Below are 16935 nucleotides of genomic sequence, written 5' to 3' on the forward strand. Positions count from 1 at the left end.
TTTGCTGGTTATAGTTTTGTACGTTCATATCATATCATCCAATAATTTGGTCTATAACTTTGGGTTTTTGTGATTATAAATTTTACTTTATTATGTCATGATGAATGAATTCTTTGTTTGCATAAATTATACAATACACACAGAAGATGTTTGTTAATTGTTACAACGTTTTTCTGGGAATTTCGAGTTATAACTAAACTTCTTGTAATTGTGTTGGGACCAAATTTTTCTTTTAAGAGATCGATAAAGTGGTTTTGTGTTCTAGTGACTAGAATTTTAGGTTTTTTTTTTCTTTAGTTGCAATGATTTATTTATAAAAAGTACTTTCCTTTTTTGTTGGGAGTTCGTTACGAACGTGTTTTGTGTTTCTTTATTTAATTTTTAACCATGTCTGTTGTAGTTGTGATCAGTAAAAACACATCCTTACATGTTACCTCTCAACTACAGAACTACTATTATATACTAGTATCTGACGAAATAAAATCCATTATTGTACTACACAAACATCCAAAACGTTGGTTACAAAACGTGTTTTGTGTTTCTTTATTTAATTTTTACTAACTCTTCTGTTCTTAGTTTCAATTTGAATAATGTTTTGTGTTTCTTTATTTAAATTTTAGCTAACTCTTCTGTTCGTAGTTTTATTTCGAATAATATGTTGGATGAATGCATAACATTATTTTGTAAAGTAGATAATGAATTTTTTTTTTTTAATGTGGATTGAACTTTTATAGCTCAAATTACCTATTTTGTTAAAACATCCACAGCACTCAATCGAAAAATCTATATCAAGAAACTTCGTGGAATTCTCCATGACATATTATTCCTTTGAAACTTTTTCGATTTATGCTTCCTTTAATTTTGTTCCCCACAAGCAAAATCGTGACGTCGATGCGTTAGCGAAGGAAGCTCTCTGTAACACCCCTATACCGGTATCCTGATTGAGCTGATTACCGAAGATTAATGATGGGATATGCTCTGGTTCAAGGAATTAATCAAGTATCCGAGACGCTTGTGTCGAATGCACGATGAACTGGTCCAGCGTGTGGGGTGTCCACGTTAATTGTTGGGTGGGAACGGTTACAGTTAATTATCATTAATTAGGGTGCGTGCTAGTGTACGGTGGATTTAGTGGGAACGGTTATTGGCATGAGAAAATACGCGGATCTGACTTAATTGGAGGTTAATTACTGGGCAGTTACTGAGGGGATAGCGTATTTAAATGGATTCTGCGCATTCTTTCAGGACACAGACATTCTGTTCGCGAGGTTAGACTCGAGAGAAAGATAGACAAAGAGGAACATCGAGAGAAATCCAAGATTTGGTTACAACTTACAAAACGTAGATTATTGTATTATACAAAAACCCAAAATGTTGGTTACAACTTACAAAACATGTTTTGGGTTTCTTAATTTAATTTTAACTAACTTTTCTGTTCTTAGTTTCAATTTGAATAATTTTTTGTGTTTCTTTATTTAAATTTTAACAAACTCTTCTGTTCTTAGTTTTAATTCGAATAATATGTTGGATGAATGTATAACATTATTTTGAAAAGTAAATAATGAACTTTTTTTAATGTTGATATAAGATTGGAATCACTCCAACTTAAAATCACACAAGGATCAAGAGATTCCAAGCTTATCTTGCAGAAAATGGAATTCACGAGCTGGCTCTGAAGCACTCTCTCGTGAATCAAGGGGTGGTACGATGAATAGATGGGTGATTGACTCACTCAATCAGTGGGATAATCGACTCGCTCGATCAATGAACGAATGAAGGATGTTGAATCAGTCAACAAACTTAATCCGCAAGATTTTGAAGCACTTAATGAATCACTCACAAAGAATTAAAGAACAAAGAAATACAAAGACTCAAACTTTGTAAAGAAGAAAATGTTTCTATTACTTTAAAATGATCAAGGGTGCTTTACAATGAGACTAATGATCAGCATTTATAGGCTGATTACACACATTCTAGAGTTAGAAAGAATACACAAATCACAATAATTAATGAAAAATAAGACGTTGGACCATTAAGTGTAGAATCTGTCCAAGTAAGGCAAGTGAGATGTGCCTTGTATCTTGTTAACTTGGGGAGGAAGTGGTGACATCTTTGAAGCTTCTTGGGCACTTTTGGAAACAAAAATATGCACAAAAAAATATGACGTTGGACCAATAAGTGTAAAATCAGTCCAAGTAAGGCAAGTGAGGTGTTCCTTGTATCTCGTTAACTTGGGGAGGAAGTGGTGACGTCTTCGAAGCTTCTTGGGCCTTTTGGAAACACAAATATGCACAAGAATAGAATAGGAAGTAGTCGTTGTGCATTGATGACAATCGGATCCGAAAAAGGCAAGTAATTATATATCTGAATCTGCCTGATCCAATAGCTATTATTGCGTGTGCATATCTTCCAAATATTCTCTGGTGGTTGTAGAGGCTCTCCTGATTTCCATATGTAGATTTGGGGCACGTACAAGTGAAGTCAAATGGAAGTTTCCATATCTGGCTCCAAGTAAATCAACGGACATGATTGAAAGGGTGGTTTGGACTTGGGTCTTATCTTGGGTTGTTCTCCATGGACTGAGGACTTGTGGTGGATCAAATAGGTGTGTGGGCTTCCTCTAGGGCTGGTCCTAGTGTTAAAAGGCCGAAACTCTTCATAGCTGGCAATGATGTCTGATTCATCTGCGAGTATTTCAGCATGTCTGTCAGCGAGTAGTTCAGCAGGTCCAGCGAGTAGTCCAACAAGTACTTCAGCTATGAATTCTTTTGGCATCTTTGAATCAGATGAATGGTAAGTGATCTCTTGATGACTTGGTGTTGCCTCATTAAAAACCTTTCTAGGTAAACCCAATGGGAAAAACCCTAGACAACGGAAAAAGAGTGCAACAGTCATATCCCAAAAATGAGGTAGTTTCACTTGCTGATGCTTGATTTCTCTTGAACCATTGGACTCTTTAGGGTTAATTTGATGATGCTTAATTATGTAACGCCCGCGAACCAAAACTATGCGTTTTGGGGGGTGGGTGTCGATCGACACCAAGGGTGGTGTCGGTCGACACCACTTATTCTGGTTCGGCCAGATTGATTTAATCGTCGATTTGGTTTGGTTTAGTTTTGGAAAAACCATTGAACCGGGTTACTTATGTGGGATTTCGACGACATAAGGGTTTGGAGAGTATTTTGTGTCGCCGTTTGTTGTTTTTGAGAGAGAAAGAGGAGAAAACAGTTTCTAAAGGTTCTTGTGAGGTTTTGTGAGATTTCAGGGTGTTTTTGGTGAGATCTTGCTGTGGGAGTGAAGATCCAGGGCTAGGAACATGTTAGAATGTTGCTGGGAGTGTAGGATTCGTTCTTGTTTGTCTAAATCTTCTTGTAAAAAGGTGAGTGCATGACCATGGCTAATCTAAGCCTTTGATTTCCTTATCCTTGCTTGTTTGTTGTTGTTTTGTGTGTTTTTCTTGCTGGGATTGGTTGCTACAGGTTCCTATGGACGTATTTGGCTTGGGTTTTGAGTATTAGACGATTTGGAAGAGGTTGGGGAGCGAGATTCGACTCTCGGCTTCGAGCGGACCGTAGTTGCAGAGGGAGTGTCGATTGACACCACTTGGTGTCGGTCGACACCAGCAAATCAGGCATCGATCGACACTGTGGGATAGTGTCGGTCGACACCAAGGCCAGTGTCGGTCGACACCTCTCTTCCAGCGAGATGGTGTTTGTTTTCCTGGTTTGTATGACTTGCTTGTTGATTGTTTGGAACTTTGGAATCATTGTTGCTTGTGTGTATAGCCCAGTAGATGAGAGGATTGCCTCACTGAGTGTTTATCAAATACTCATGCATCTCAATTTGTGTTTGTGGTGCAGGTAAAGGCAAAGTGTGATCGTGGAATCAAGGCAATGAGGAGGAGGATGTTCTAGGGACTCGATTGGTTTTTGTCTGACATTGTTAGGTTGCTAGAGTTGGGTCTTTAGAACTTGCTAGGTTGCCGGTTCCTTGTTTCCTGTTGTTTGACATTGGAATGGTTATGTTTAGATATTGGTTATTCTATTATTGAGTATTATTGGATATTGGTATCTGTTATTCCGCTAAATTACCTTTATGATCCTCTCTTGTACATGCAATGTTGTTGACACTTTTGACGAAGAACAAGTGCATTATTACAGCCATGGGATCAATACAAACATGTAAAATATTTTTGGTTTGAACCATTTATTTTCTACAAAGTATAGCACTAAGTATATCACAAAGTGAATCAACTATTCGATATGTATTAATAAAAGAAACTGGTTCAATAGGTTTATTTAAAGAACCTATATTTTTCTCACACTCCTTAGGTTTTAATAAGTTTATAATCACGTCATTCAAATTATTAGAAATAAATTGAAATAATGGGTTAATTACTTGACATAGTTCATCGATGAGTGTATCATTCAAAATCAACAAGGTTGGTTGATTTAATGTTTGATCTGATGGTTCTTCTTGCAGCAAGATGTTGTTTGTGTCAACTTGATCTTCTCTAGTGGCTAGCTTGCTCAACTTAAGCTCTGGATTTTGATTTCGGATTATCGATCCTTTTGAGTTTCTCTGTTTGCTCCAAACTTATGATCATGTTGGATGTGGTCTCTCGCTCATCATTATACACGTTTGTGGTACCTGTATCTTGCTTGACACTTAAGGATAAAATCAAGTGCATTATACTTGAAATTGAATCATTTAAAACAAGGTGTTTGAAGCTACGATCAATTGTTAAATTATTCCAATACCGAACAAGTTCGTATGTTTCACTTACTAGAGTACCATGTAGAGTGTTTGATATCAACTTAGCCTTAATGAGGGTTGATAACATCATAATTTTACCCATTTTATCTATAGTTTTAGTATGCATTTAGGATGAGTTTGATATGATTTCAAGGCTTTAATGTCTATTATCAAGTATTTTAGGTTTCAAGAAGGTTTTACAGGTTTTATAGCAAAAGGACCAAAAGACAAGGAAAATACGTTTCAGGACAGATTCAAAGCTTTACAGTACGGGACACTTTTGAAGAACTTCCACAACTCACATTTCGACGTACTTGATGTCTATGGAAAGCTGAGAGAGTTATATTTCACCTCGAAGTAGAATCAAGTCAATCCGTTCACTCATCAGGAATTTATGCCCGATTTACCGAGACATGTTATAAACCGACGTAAGGAGAACCATTCAGCCAATGGGCTTTTATTGAAGGCCTGACCAGCGACCACCACGGCGGCCCAGTCCAAGTTTTCACCACATTCTAGAACATTCCTACGCCGCCCCTTGCCATACACTTAACAAAAAAAGACGTTTCTACCCTTACAAAACCCTAAACATAGACAAAACCATATAAATTCTCTTCTAAGCCCTAGGGTTTGGAGTGTGCCGAAAAAAGTACCAAAGTGTGCATTTATTGGAGCAGCCAAGAGACACGACCAGAGGATCAGCCGACGTCCTGAAGCCCTCTCTCGTCTCTCTCTTTGAAGATTTGAGATCCACCAACTCTTTCTATTCTATTTCTTATGTTCTTTGTTTCGTAAGGGAGAAGATTCTACACTTTGTTTGACAATCATTGAAGAAATATCTAAAACCTTTTTCTATATTTATTCTCTTATATTTATGAGTTTATTAAACTTTGCTTTGATGATTCCCTTAAACATGCTAGAGTAGTTTTCTAGTTGGGTTTAAAGGGATAAACAAAGGGGAGAGATGATCTTAGTTTAGGTGGCAATTTTTAGGGTTTGTTAGATTTATATTCTAGTTTATTCTATGATTTAATTCTAAGTCTTTGCTTAATGCTTTAAGTTAGCCTCATGAACTAACTATGATCTAAAGTGTGTGTGCTTTGCCAAAAGCTTGCATGTGTGCTTGACCTAGTGATAACTCTCTAATTTACATATTTTTAGCATCTTTTTTTTTGTCTATATTTTGCATTGTTTATACCCTCACCTTAGCATTTTTAGGTCATTAACTGTAGGAATTCACGTTTAGGCCATTTATGGTGTTCCATTCTTGCATTTGCATACTTTGGATGAAAACATGTGCTTTAGAGCCTAAAATGGGGACAAACAAGGACAAATCCAAGCATGTACCCAAAGGAGCCATCGAGCTGGAAGAACAGTCCGAACCCCAACACGATCGAGGAGGATCCAAGAACAGAAAGAACAATCTGAGAGCCTACCCAAAGAGCAACCCGAGCATATCCTCATGCACCCCATCGAGCAGACCCTCGGGCAGGACTGGGAAGCTAGGGTTAATGGGTTTCCATATATAAACCCCCCCCCCTCTTCTTCCTCTCGCCCTAGCACGCCGCAGACCCTCAGAACAGAGAGCGAGAGCTTCTGGGAGAGAACTGAGCGACTCAAAACTCTTTCTACACTTTTGTTAGGATTTTGTTTTCACTTCTTTTGCATTTTCGATTCTATACTCTTCTACTCTACTATATTTTTAATACAATGCATTTTTGTTTTATCTACACTTTTATGTTTTCTGAGTAGTGTAGTAAGGTTTCTAGGGATGGGATAGACAATTTTGTGTCCTTGATCGGTTAGGATGTCTTAGCTTTTATATTTATGCTTTATAAATTTCCTTCTAGAATGGTATTCTTAATGCTATCAACAGACCGAGAGGTTGAGATTAGATCTAAGGTGTTTTACCACCGAGAGGTGTAGATGAAATGCTTGAATCAATCAATGCTAGAGATTTACTCACTTAGCCTAAGATATTAGATGAGTAAGGGGTTTATTAACAATAATGGATCGGTGTGTATTGCCTGCTTGGTCATGTTTCTCCAACGAGAGTTGGGTAGGGAATTGATTAAGGTTGATTGTTTCTATCACGAGAGTGTTTTAACAAGATTTTAGAGATTCATTGTCTAGGGTATATCTGCTTGAGGCATGTAGGGCATCCGTACTGGTTAGGAACACTTAGGAGTCGAGTACCCCATCCTTAGGAGCTTTCGTATTTAGATTGTTTACATTTTAATTCATCACTCGATCCCTTACCCGAACAGGTACACGATCACCTACTTCGAGTATACCTTCGAGCTGTTATTGTTCATCTTGTTTACTCGATCACCCCACTCGATCTTGTACTCGAATGCTTGCATCGAGTGCTTAGGTCGTGTGGTTCTTGTTCTTTTGCTTTCTTTTTGTTTATTTTAGGATTGTTAGATCAACCCCAACTATTGCTTGGCATGACTTGCTTGTTTTTTATTCCATCATATCTGCTAGCATAACAACCATTTGGATTGATAACCCTTTTTACTACAACTGCATAGGGAATTGATACCCTGAGTGCAAATCCTGTTATCACCTAGCTTAGATGTGTGAGGAGTCATAGGAAGCACATACCCCTTACCTATGGAATTTCATGGATTAGAATCGAACCTGTTTTAAATGCTTTGATCTATGCGTCGTTGCTTGCGACAGTTGAGTAACGGAGTATAGTGATCTTAGACGGTTATCTTATGAACTATAAGTTAACGGTTCATTCGTGTTTCGTAGTCCGAGTTTTAGATAAACAAACTAATCCTAAACTTTCCTAAATAGATAGATTATCAAACTCCTGCGATTCCCCTTGATGTCCAACGCTTGTTTAATTTATTTTATTTACTTTTTATTTACGTTTATTGCTTACTTACGACAGTGACAACCTAAACCCCCATTTTTATTGAGTCCTAGCCTTACTTGCTTCCGACGGATTCTGTTAAACAACAACTCTCTCTTTGTGGGATCGATCCTTAAATACTACTACCGATTAGCTGTGCACTTGCAGCAGTTGTGTGGTCTTTTTAAGGTAAAAGATTTTGAAGTGAAAAAACCACGCTCATCAAGGGTTATCTTAGAAGCAAGATCAGGTGGTGTTGAACTTGGTTTTATCTCCACAGGTGCCTTAAGGGTTGCTTGCTCGTACTCCTTATTTCGGTAATCTTGTGAAGATGTGGTTTCCAAAAGTTGTTCCTCAAAACTTGTGTCATTCTAAACTTCCTTTGAAGTTGCTACCTTGTAGACTACCTCTTTAGATGTGTCATCCATGCTAAGAAATTGAACTGCATCACTACCCCTTGGCAAAGACAAGCGCATTAATCTAGAATTGGAAATTTCTAAATTTGATGTTGATAAACAATCATTTGAACTAGATGCATTCAGTTTTAATTCTAGCAATGTGACATCTTCTACTTGTCTTTCAGGACATATTGCAGCAAAATGACCTCTGTTATGACATCTATAGTATGTCGATTCACTTGACTTTGAAAAATTAGAGGACTTACCTTGCTTGAGTCTGTCTCTTGGTTCAAGTGAAGGTGTGGGATCCGATTTTCCTTTTGAACCTGTACCTTTCTCATACTTTTTGGATGAAAGCAAGTGCATCATGTGGTCAATTTGTTGATAAATATTAAGCTCAGTATTTGTGCCACTTACCTTGGCGGAATTTTGATATGGGTTTTGATTGGAACTAACACGCTGGTGTGTAGTTTTCTCTCGACTTGGTTCCTCTGAAGAGTAAGTGTTTTGACTATGCTGGGACAGCATTTGAGGTGCATATCTCTCCCTCATAAGCAGCTTTAGGTACCCCCAATTTTGAGTGATGGCTCCTTAAACCTTCGTCTAACTTTTTCTTCTTGGTTCCACCAAAGACTTGCGTTTCCCATGAGTTGTTCAATACAGTATTTGAGCCTTTCTTCTTTGGGAATGAAATAGTACTTAAAGTACATGTCCCTGTTGAGTTCCCATTGTTGATAATCTCTTTTACATCCTACAAACTCAAAACTTTCAGGTCCAAAATATTTATAACCATTGTTTAGAGATAACCTGAAATTTGTCTTGTAGGTTTGGTTGGGATTAGATAGCAATGGGTCTTTGCTAGTGCCATGTTTGAGCTTGCCTCCTCTTAGCTTATTGGCCCTTGCGTCTCTTTCAGCTAGGGGATCACGTCTACCATTTGGAAGTGGCTTATGCCGAATTGTTCCTCCTTAAGTCACTTCTTGTACTATATGTGAATTTGAGCAAAAGTACTTGTCTCTCGATTTTGATTGACGTGAGGCCCTAGGCACTTGGTGTGACAAGATGTGATGGGCAGATTACTGTTCTCTCTTTTTAGGACATTGATAATGGTAGCCCTTCGTTGTTCCTCTATCATACTCCATGTCTTCTCTCTTCTTGAAGTGATTATCATTTTCATGTCGTTGCCACAAGATAGCTTCATAGTTTTCTTCCTCATCCTATGTGACATGATAGGGCTCTTCTCCTTCTATTTCTTCATCCGAATAAAACTTAATAGACTCCATGTTTGCTCTGGTGTTCGTGATAGAAGAATCTTGCACAAGCAAAAGAAAGATGTATCAAAAGTAAATCAACACTAGATTTGAACCCGCGGTACACCGCATGCATAGAAATTTTATTATTATTTATATTTTATGTTGTATTTGTTTGTTTAATATGGGATGTTTTGTAAATAGAAGATTAACTAAATTTTCTGGCTGTTTGTACAGCTAAATATTTATATTAATTTTTAAACCCGAAATACACTTCATGACTATTTGTTTGTTATATTTAGTTTGTTTTGTTTAGTGTTTGAGATTCTATTTTAATTTTTAATATTATAACAAAAAATAAGGGATCTAAATACATAATAAGTAATTTATACGCTGTGATTAAGTCACATTTGATCTAATAATTTATTTATTTTACACAATCTTAGTTAAATCAACTTGATTTTATATTTCAAAGATTCTAATATTAATAGTGTTGACAAATAAAAAATAAGGATTTAACCTGTGTTAGCACAAATTTAATAATATTTTATTATTCTCAACATGTCATGTTTATAACATATCTACTATATAACCACATTATATAGTTTTTTTTATTTACATATTCTTAATATTTTAAAATTTTACTAAGTTTATATATATCAATTATAATATTTAAATAAATGTGAATCAAAGGTGTTCTTACGTTAATAATAAAAACTCACAGGTTTTGGAAAACAAAATGAGAATCAAAATGTCGTTTTCTTTGTTTGCAAAAGATTCAGAGATAGAGTATCTTCAAAACACAATAGAATGTGTGGTTAAATATATCATAGCTGATGTTTTCATATTGATGTACGTAATTTTTTTAGTTTGAATGGAATATAAAATATATAGAAAACAAAATCTGAAGTAATGTTTTTTTTGTCAACCATTGGGACACAACATGCCGGCCTATTAGCCAAATCTCTATATATTTTGGGAGCGGGACTCAATCTCTGGTGTGATGGCGTGCTTTGTGCATTAATGACTTACCATTGGCTACTGCACTTAGGTCATTTGACTAATGTTATTTTTGTAAAATTTTTAGGAGTTTGTAAATAATTTTTTAAATAAATATAACTAAAAGTACATAACACAATGTATTTCAAAAATGTTAATATAGATAGTGAACAGTAATAAAAATGAATATATAAAACAAAAGTAAAATCTGAACATATTAATACTTATACTCATAATGTAACTATTAGATTATTATACCTTTCTATAATTATTTTGATAATTTTTGGTTTAATCGATGTATTACCTGCCGATAAACACATCATAAACTTCCGCAAACTAGGCATGACCAAAATTAAACCGTAACCATATTTCAGACCGTAAGCGGACCGTATCTGAACCGTAACCAGACCGTAACCGTATAAAATGGGTAAAAACCGTAACCGTTAACCGTAAATATATGGTTAAATTATATTAACCATAACCGTTAATTAACCGTAACCATATCAAAACCATTGGTTAACCGCATAGTTAAACTGTTATTTGTTAACCGTAACCGTTTTAAAAATATAACAAAATATACTAATAATTATTTATTTAATATGAATCATATGATATAAAAAAAATATGAGTACACTAAAAGAACATAATAATTATAAATAAATAATTTCAATTATATTACATCATCAAATAATATCAATCTTATCAAATTATCAAATAACCGTAATCGTATATAACCGTAACCGTTCAACCGGTACTGTATTTAACTGTAACCGTTTAACCGTTTATTAAATGGCTATGGTTAAGGTTAAACAAAATTTTTAACCGTAACCGGTGGTTAATTAACTGTAACAGTGATAACCATAACTGTGGTCATGCCTACCGCAAACACACCCAGTTTTAACCTCTACAAACACCCACTTATGTAATTTTTTGTAACCACAACTGAATCAGTGTGGCCCTTATGCTTTTAAATTTGAACACCTCCAGTAATGTCTTGTATTAACAACAAAATGTATAATTTAAAACTACAGTAAATGAAATAATAATTTTTTTTTAACAAAGAAATTGAATAATTATTAGGAATACAATATCGCACATTGGAAGTTGAGTAGGATCTTAAGTGCTATATATAAGATATGGGCCTCTTCACTCATAGCCAATTGGTTTTAAGTTGGAAGCCCACAATCTAATATGGTATCAGAGTCCGGTCCGCACATGCTCAATCCAATCCACAATCGGCCCGGCCCAATAGTTGGTCCGCCGATTCATGCTCGAACATACCGAGATTGATGCTTAGAAGAACCATTATCTCGAAGGGGCATATTAGGAATACAATATCCCACATTGGAAGTTGAGTAGGATCTTAAGTGGTATATATAAGATATGAATCTCTCCACTCATAGCCAATTGGTTTTGAGTTAGAAGCCCACAATCTAATAATAATAATCTAAACTACAATATTTCCGTAAAATCAATGAAGTTTTTTCTAGTTGGTAATGAAATAATATATCATTAATCTATACAAAAAAAAAAAAAAAAAAAAAAACTATCACCACAATATAAATACAACGATGGTAATATTTGATTGAGCACATGTTGTGGTTCGACTATATTATATACGAAGATATCATTGAACTTTTACAAAATCCATTAAGAATATAATAAAACCCTAAAAACTGAAAATAGCCCAAACTTGGAGATGAAATTAAACGATTCAGAAGCCGAGGATGTCTTATTTTAAGTGAAGACAAAGTTATTCCGTCTGACGAAGAAGCTACATTCCATGAAGGTATAACAAAAAAAAAAGGTTAGATCAATAAAATGAATACAATCACGTGCATATATATAATGTTATTAATAGTCTATTGCACAAGACCAACATTTTCTCATATTTCTTAGCTCATGCCCTTGTTGAAGATATAAATCTTCAGGTCTTCTTATTCTTACATATGCTAAATTTGATTTTTACATTCCTTTGAAGTTAGAAAATATCGTTTTATGCTGTAACCGAAAAAAAAAAAGATCAATATGATGATTAGGTGTTATGAAATATATATATATATGTATATATATATATATATATATATATTTTGGTTAATGGTGTTATGAAATATACTAAAAACAGATCTTACTTGCTCGTCAGCCAACCATGTCCAGAGTCTCTACAAACCTCATAGTGTATTGTTACCATGTATGCATGATCGTGACTGGAACATGCCAATCAGTTTTTAGTACGGTTTTACATCTCTATGGTACCCAAAAGATGCATCCGTTGTAGAAAAGATGAAATGTATCGCGTAGATTTTGTAAATTGTAGCAGTTGTTTGATAGAATATAGTTATTCATAGAACAATAACTTGTCTATCTCTGATGGGGATGATGCAAATGATGCATCCATATCTCTCACTTATTGTTTATGTATTTTTTTGTCGATTTAGGTGTTGGTGTTATGAGTTGTATTAACTCTAGTATTTATAGCTTGTCAATGCGTAGCGATAAGATTGATGAGCAAGTAGGTAAAATCTGTGTAGATTTAACAATTTAGGAAGTTTTGATTAGCAAAGTAGAAAAAAAATGTAAAAAGTTTGCCCTAACCGAACTCTCTCTGGCACAACCATCGAGGTTTACTCTCCTGGTGGCGTCGAGGCCGATCGGCATCGCTGGGCTCTGGTTTTGCCATCCTCTTTCTCTCCTTTGTCTGCAAATCTCGATCGTGTACGTTCTTAGTTTCACTGGAGTCTCCCTAAGAACCCAGATCTCAAATCCGCTAATGCATCAGCTTCATCCCCTTAACCCCTCTCCTCCACTTCCGTCTCCCTCTCTCGGCGAGGGTGCTCTTATGAGTCTCCAACCGCTTGAGTTCAACCCTCAACCCCCCCCCCCCCCCGAATGCCCCGGTATCAATGGCGTCTACCTCTCGATCTTGCCCTCTCCACAGTCAACCTCTACATCTCTCCACTCCTCGGATTTATATCCTCTCTCCAAGTGGTTTGCTTGGTTGCAGCTGGAAGAGAGCTCTATGTTGACGCCAGAGCCATTGAAGATATTGAAGAAGAAACCCATAACCCTGGCTTCCTCTGTCCTAACCTCGATCCTTAAGTCACCAATGTTATTAGAATGGTATAATAGTCCTTTGAAAACCGTGTTTGTCGGATCTCCTAGGGATGTTTTCTTCGATGGAGAAAACTTGATGAAGCTTGGCATTATGATCCCACTCACACTGAGTTGGGGTTACCGATGCTTCACCAGGCTCCTATCTTCACCTCGCCTGATTGCAAAGATCTCCAAACCGCAAGTTATCTACTTTATGAAGCACTCTCATGTAAACTTGAAGACTAGTGGCATTATGGCCTCTACTCATAGTAGTAGTGTTTACCACAATCTCTTTGAGCTCTCGTCACCCAACCTTGGAACCGCAACTACTTTTGTAGTGATCAGCCTCCAGAGCTCTACCTAGAGTAGTTCCCCTCACTCCGGTGAGGCACCCAACTTTGATATTTTCTTCGCCACATAGTCTTTGATCCAAGACAATGGCCACCTTAGCCTCCACTGACCTGCTCATGGAGTTTACATCGATTTGCCTTGATTTCACAGGTTCCAGTTTGCTTCCCAAGATGTGGTTCATAGCTCTCAAACCCCTACCATCGATTGTACCTATCTACCTGTATCTCTTTACTGTTTTATGCTTTGGGCAAGACCCCCTTATGTTGTACCCTAAAAACACTCTCTACTTTGTTTGTTACCCTCTATTTTAATAAAATGATAACAACGATAAAAAAAAAGGAAGTTTTGATTAGCATTTTGGTTAGGATTTTATGGAATATATATATGATCTCCAAATATGAGTTTTTGAGTTAAGGTTTTGCGATTTTCAAATGAAGTGAAATCTCAAGAGGATATTATTTTTTCTAGTTAAGGAGTTAATCTATTAATGCTATTTTGGTGGATTGCTGAGATCCTTACGATTGAAAGAATAAAAGGAAATCGATATTGGAAGTAAGATATTCTTGTTTCTAATAACGATTAAATATATATATATATATATATATATATATATCTTTTTTTTTCTTTACTAAAACATTCAATTCTTTTAAAATGAAAATGACAACGAATGGAGAGAAAGAATATATGGATGTTTATTTTTTGGTCATAGAAGGTTAATTAATTGATTTGAGCTGATTATATATGTATGATTTTTTTTCCAAAATAAATAGAAAATAATAATTGACTAAAGCAAATAATTTCTTCTTTTTTTTATATGAAACTGAAGCTGATACTAGGATTTTTGTATGTCCTAGCAGGTTCAATTAACCTTATGTAGTTGTAGTACTTCAGTTATCAATCCAAATGGGATGATGCTATCACTCAAGATGCAATCAAAGTATCACAAGTTAATCCAATTCAAAAAGAGTGTTTTTATGTCTAACAATCCTAGAGTGATCATAATGCAAAACGAAAATGAGTCATAGAACTAGAAACGAAAATGTATGACAAAAAGCGAAATAAGAATAAGTGAAACCGAAAACGATTCTAAGCATGAACTAGATAACAAGAACCAAACAATTTCAGGAATGTAATATCAATCAAAAAGATAAAAGTCCTAAGGATGGGAGTTATTGATGTCGGTGGATTGTCCTAGTCTATAGAGTGTTTAACATGCCACAATCAAACTATCCCTAGACAATTAACATCACAACTTAGCTAATCCAATCTCTTGACATAAGCTACTCATACTCAACCACTTCCAAACCTAGCTCTCGCTAGAGAAACATGATCAATAAGGCATGACAAAAAGTTCATTCACGTCAACAAACATCCTAGACAACTAATCTCTAGGCTAGAAATGCAAGTCTATGGCACTAATTGGTCAGACATTTCATCGAACACCTTTTGGGTGTGGAAATATCTAAGACTTAGTTCCAATTGATCAGAGAGAAACTAGTATTTCAAACTCTAGTCCAGAAGGGAATCATACAAATCAAAGCTTAAACACCCTACATCCTAAGATCCTCCACCTAGTCTATCCCATCCCCAAGAACTGTAACACTACTCAGATCCGAAAATCCTCATCAAGGATGCAAACCCAGAAAACATTGAATCAAACATAGTAAGATAGATAAAAATGAGATAAACAACTTTGCAGAAGAAATCAAATGCAAAAACTCAATAAAACCAAAGCTATCTGGAATACAAGATCAGAGAACGTTTTTGGTGGCTAGGTAAACCTTAGAAAAAAACATGAGATAAAAGTCGTCTCCAACCAAGAATTAACAAAATGTATTTATAGTAAAAACATGTAAATCCCTAAAACTTAAAACGACAAGGTAAAGAGTCGGTTTGGGAACTACTGAAGGGTGTAGGACGGAGCGTCTTCCTGACATGTGTGATCGAGTCGGTGTGCGTCCAGTGGCTCGATTGTTATATGAAAGTGGCTCGAATGGTGTGAGAGGAGTGGCTCGAGCGATGTGAGTTAAAGTGGCTCGAGCGTGGTCGGTGAAAGTGGCTCGAGCGTGGTCGGCTCGAAGGAGGTGCGGGGAGGTTGGCTCGAGCTGGGTGTATACGCATCCACTAAAACGATAATAACTCTTTAACCACATCTCTGATTGGCATGAAATAAACGACATTGGAAAGATGACTCAATTTTCTACAACTTTGATAAAGACGTCAAAAGCTGAATCCCTCGACCGGTGGCTCGAGTGATGGGTCGAGTGGTGGCTCGAGTGACTCGAGAGTGGCTCGAACGAGGTGGGATGATGGCTCAAACGGCGGGTTGAGGAGTGGCTCGAACAGATGGCTCGAACGGCGTCTGAAGGTTGGGTCGAACGGATGTGTTCCCGACGTCTCCTAGATACCTGAAATACTAACAAATGCACAATGTATGCAAGGATGATGCAAGAACTACCTAGACATGCAAAGTGTATAGAAAAGACTAGAAAATGATGCAAAACAATCAGTTATCATAGCTAAATGCATGATAATTATATGCTAAGGAGAGACAAAATATAGACATATCAACTCCCCAAATTTATTCTTTGCTTGCCCTAAAGCAAAAGATCAAGAACAACGTATGGAGAAGATGTGTGAAGTTGGGGTCTCAGAACCTAAAACATGCTGAATAGAGTAGTTAGAATCAAGGTCCTTGTTTTTAGTTCTATGATGCATGGTGAAGGGACTTTATTTAAAAACTTTATTGAAACGATTCTGATCTTTAATCTATGCATGCAATCCTATCAATCATTCCCTTTAACATTCATTAACAGAGAACCGTGAATCAAGCTATGCAATGTCATTGAACTCATTTGGCTAGGGTAAAAGGTCAGAGACAAAGATGGTCTCCTTCTCAAGTGGTTTTATCAATACAGAACAAGGTTCTCTCAAGAAAAGGAGTTGAGCCTAAGAGAAAGCTAAAGGTTTAAACCAACTGATACATACCATAGCAGCGCCCTGTCTACCCAAAGGTCCCCAAGGAAACTCAGCCCTAACATTCTAACCCAGAAGTTGGTCCTATCTCTGCCCTTCATTTGAAACATCATCTCAAACCATTTACACTTAGTCTTAGGAGGAGTTCACTTCTTTTCATTCTAGCGGATTGGAAAATCTTTATTATCACTATTGTTCCTTTTCTTTTCTTCTGAGGACTCTAGACATCTTAAGTGTTTTCACTTTCTTT

General features: G+C 36.3%; 1 protein-coding gene across 1 annotated transcript in view; it reads right to left on the reverse strand.

The window, feature by feature from the left end:
* Positions 1-16935, reverse strand: part of LOC104737175 (putative thionin-2.4) — a 35597-nt gene that overhangs the window by 1173 nt on the left and 17489 nt on the right. The gene's annotated exons all lie outside the window — the stretch shown is intronic.

The sequence above is a fragment of the Camelina sativa genome, chromosome 13 (assembly GCF_030686135.1).
Source record: "Camelina sativa cultivar CO46 ecotype springtype chromosome 13, ASM3068613v1".
NCBI lineage: Eukaryota > Viridiplantae > Streptophyta > Magnoliopsida > Brassicales > Brassicaceae > Camelina > Camelina sativa.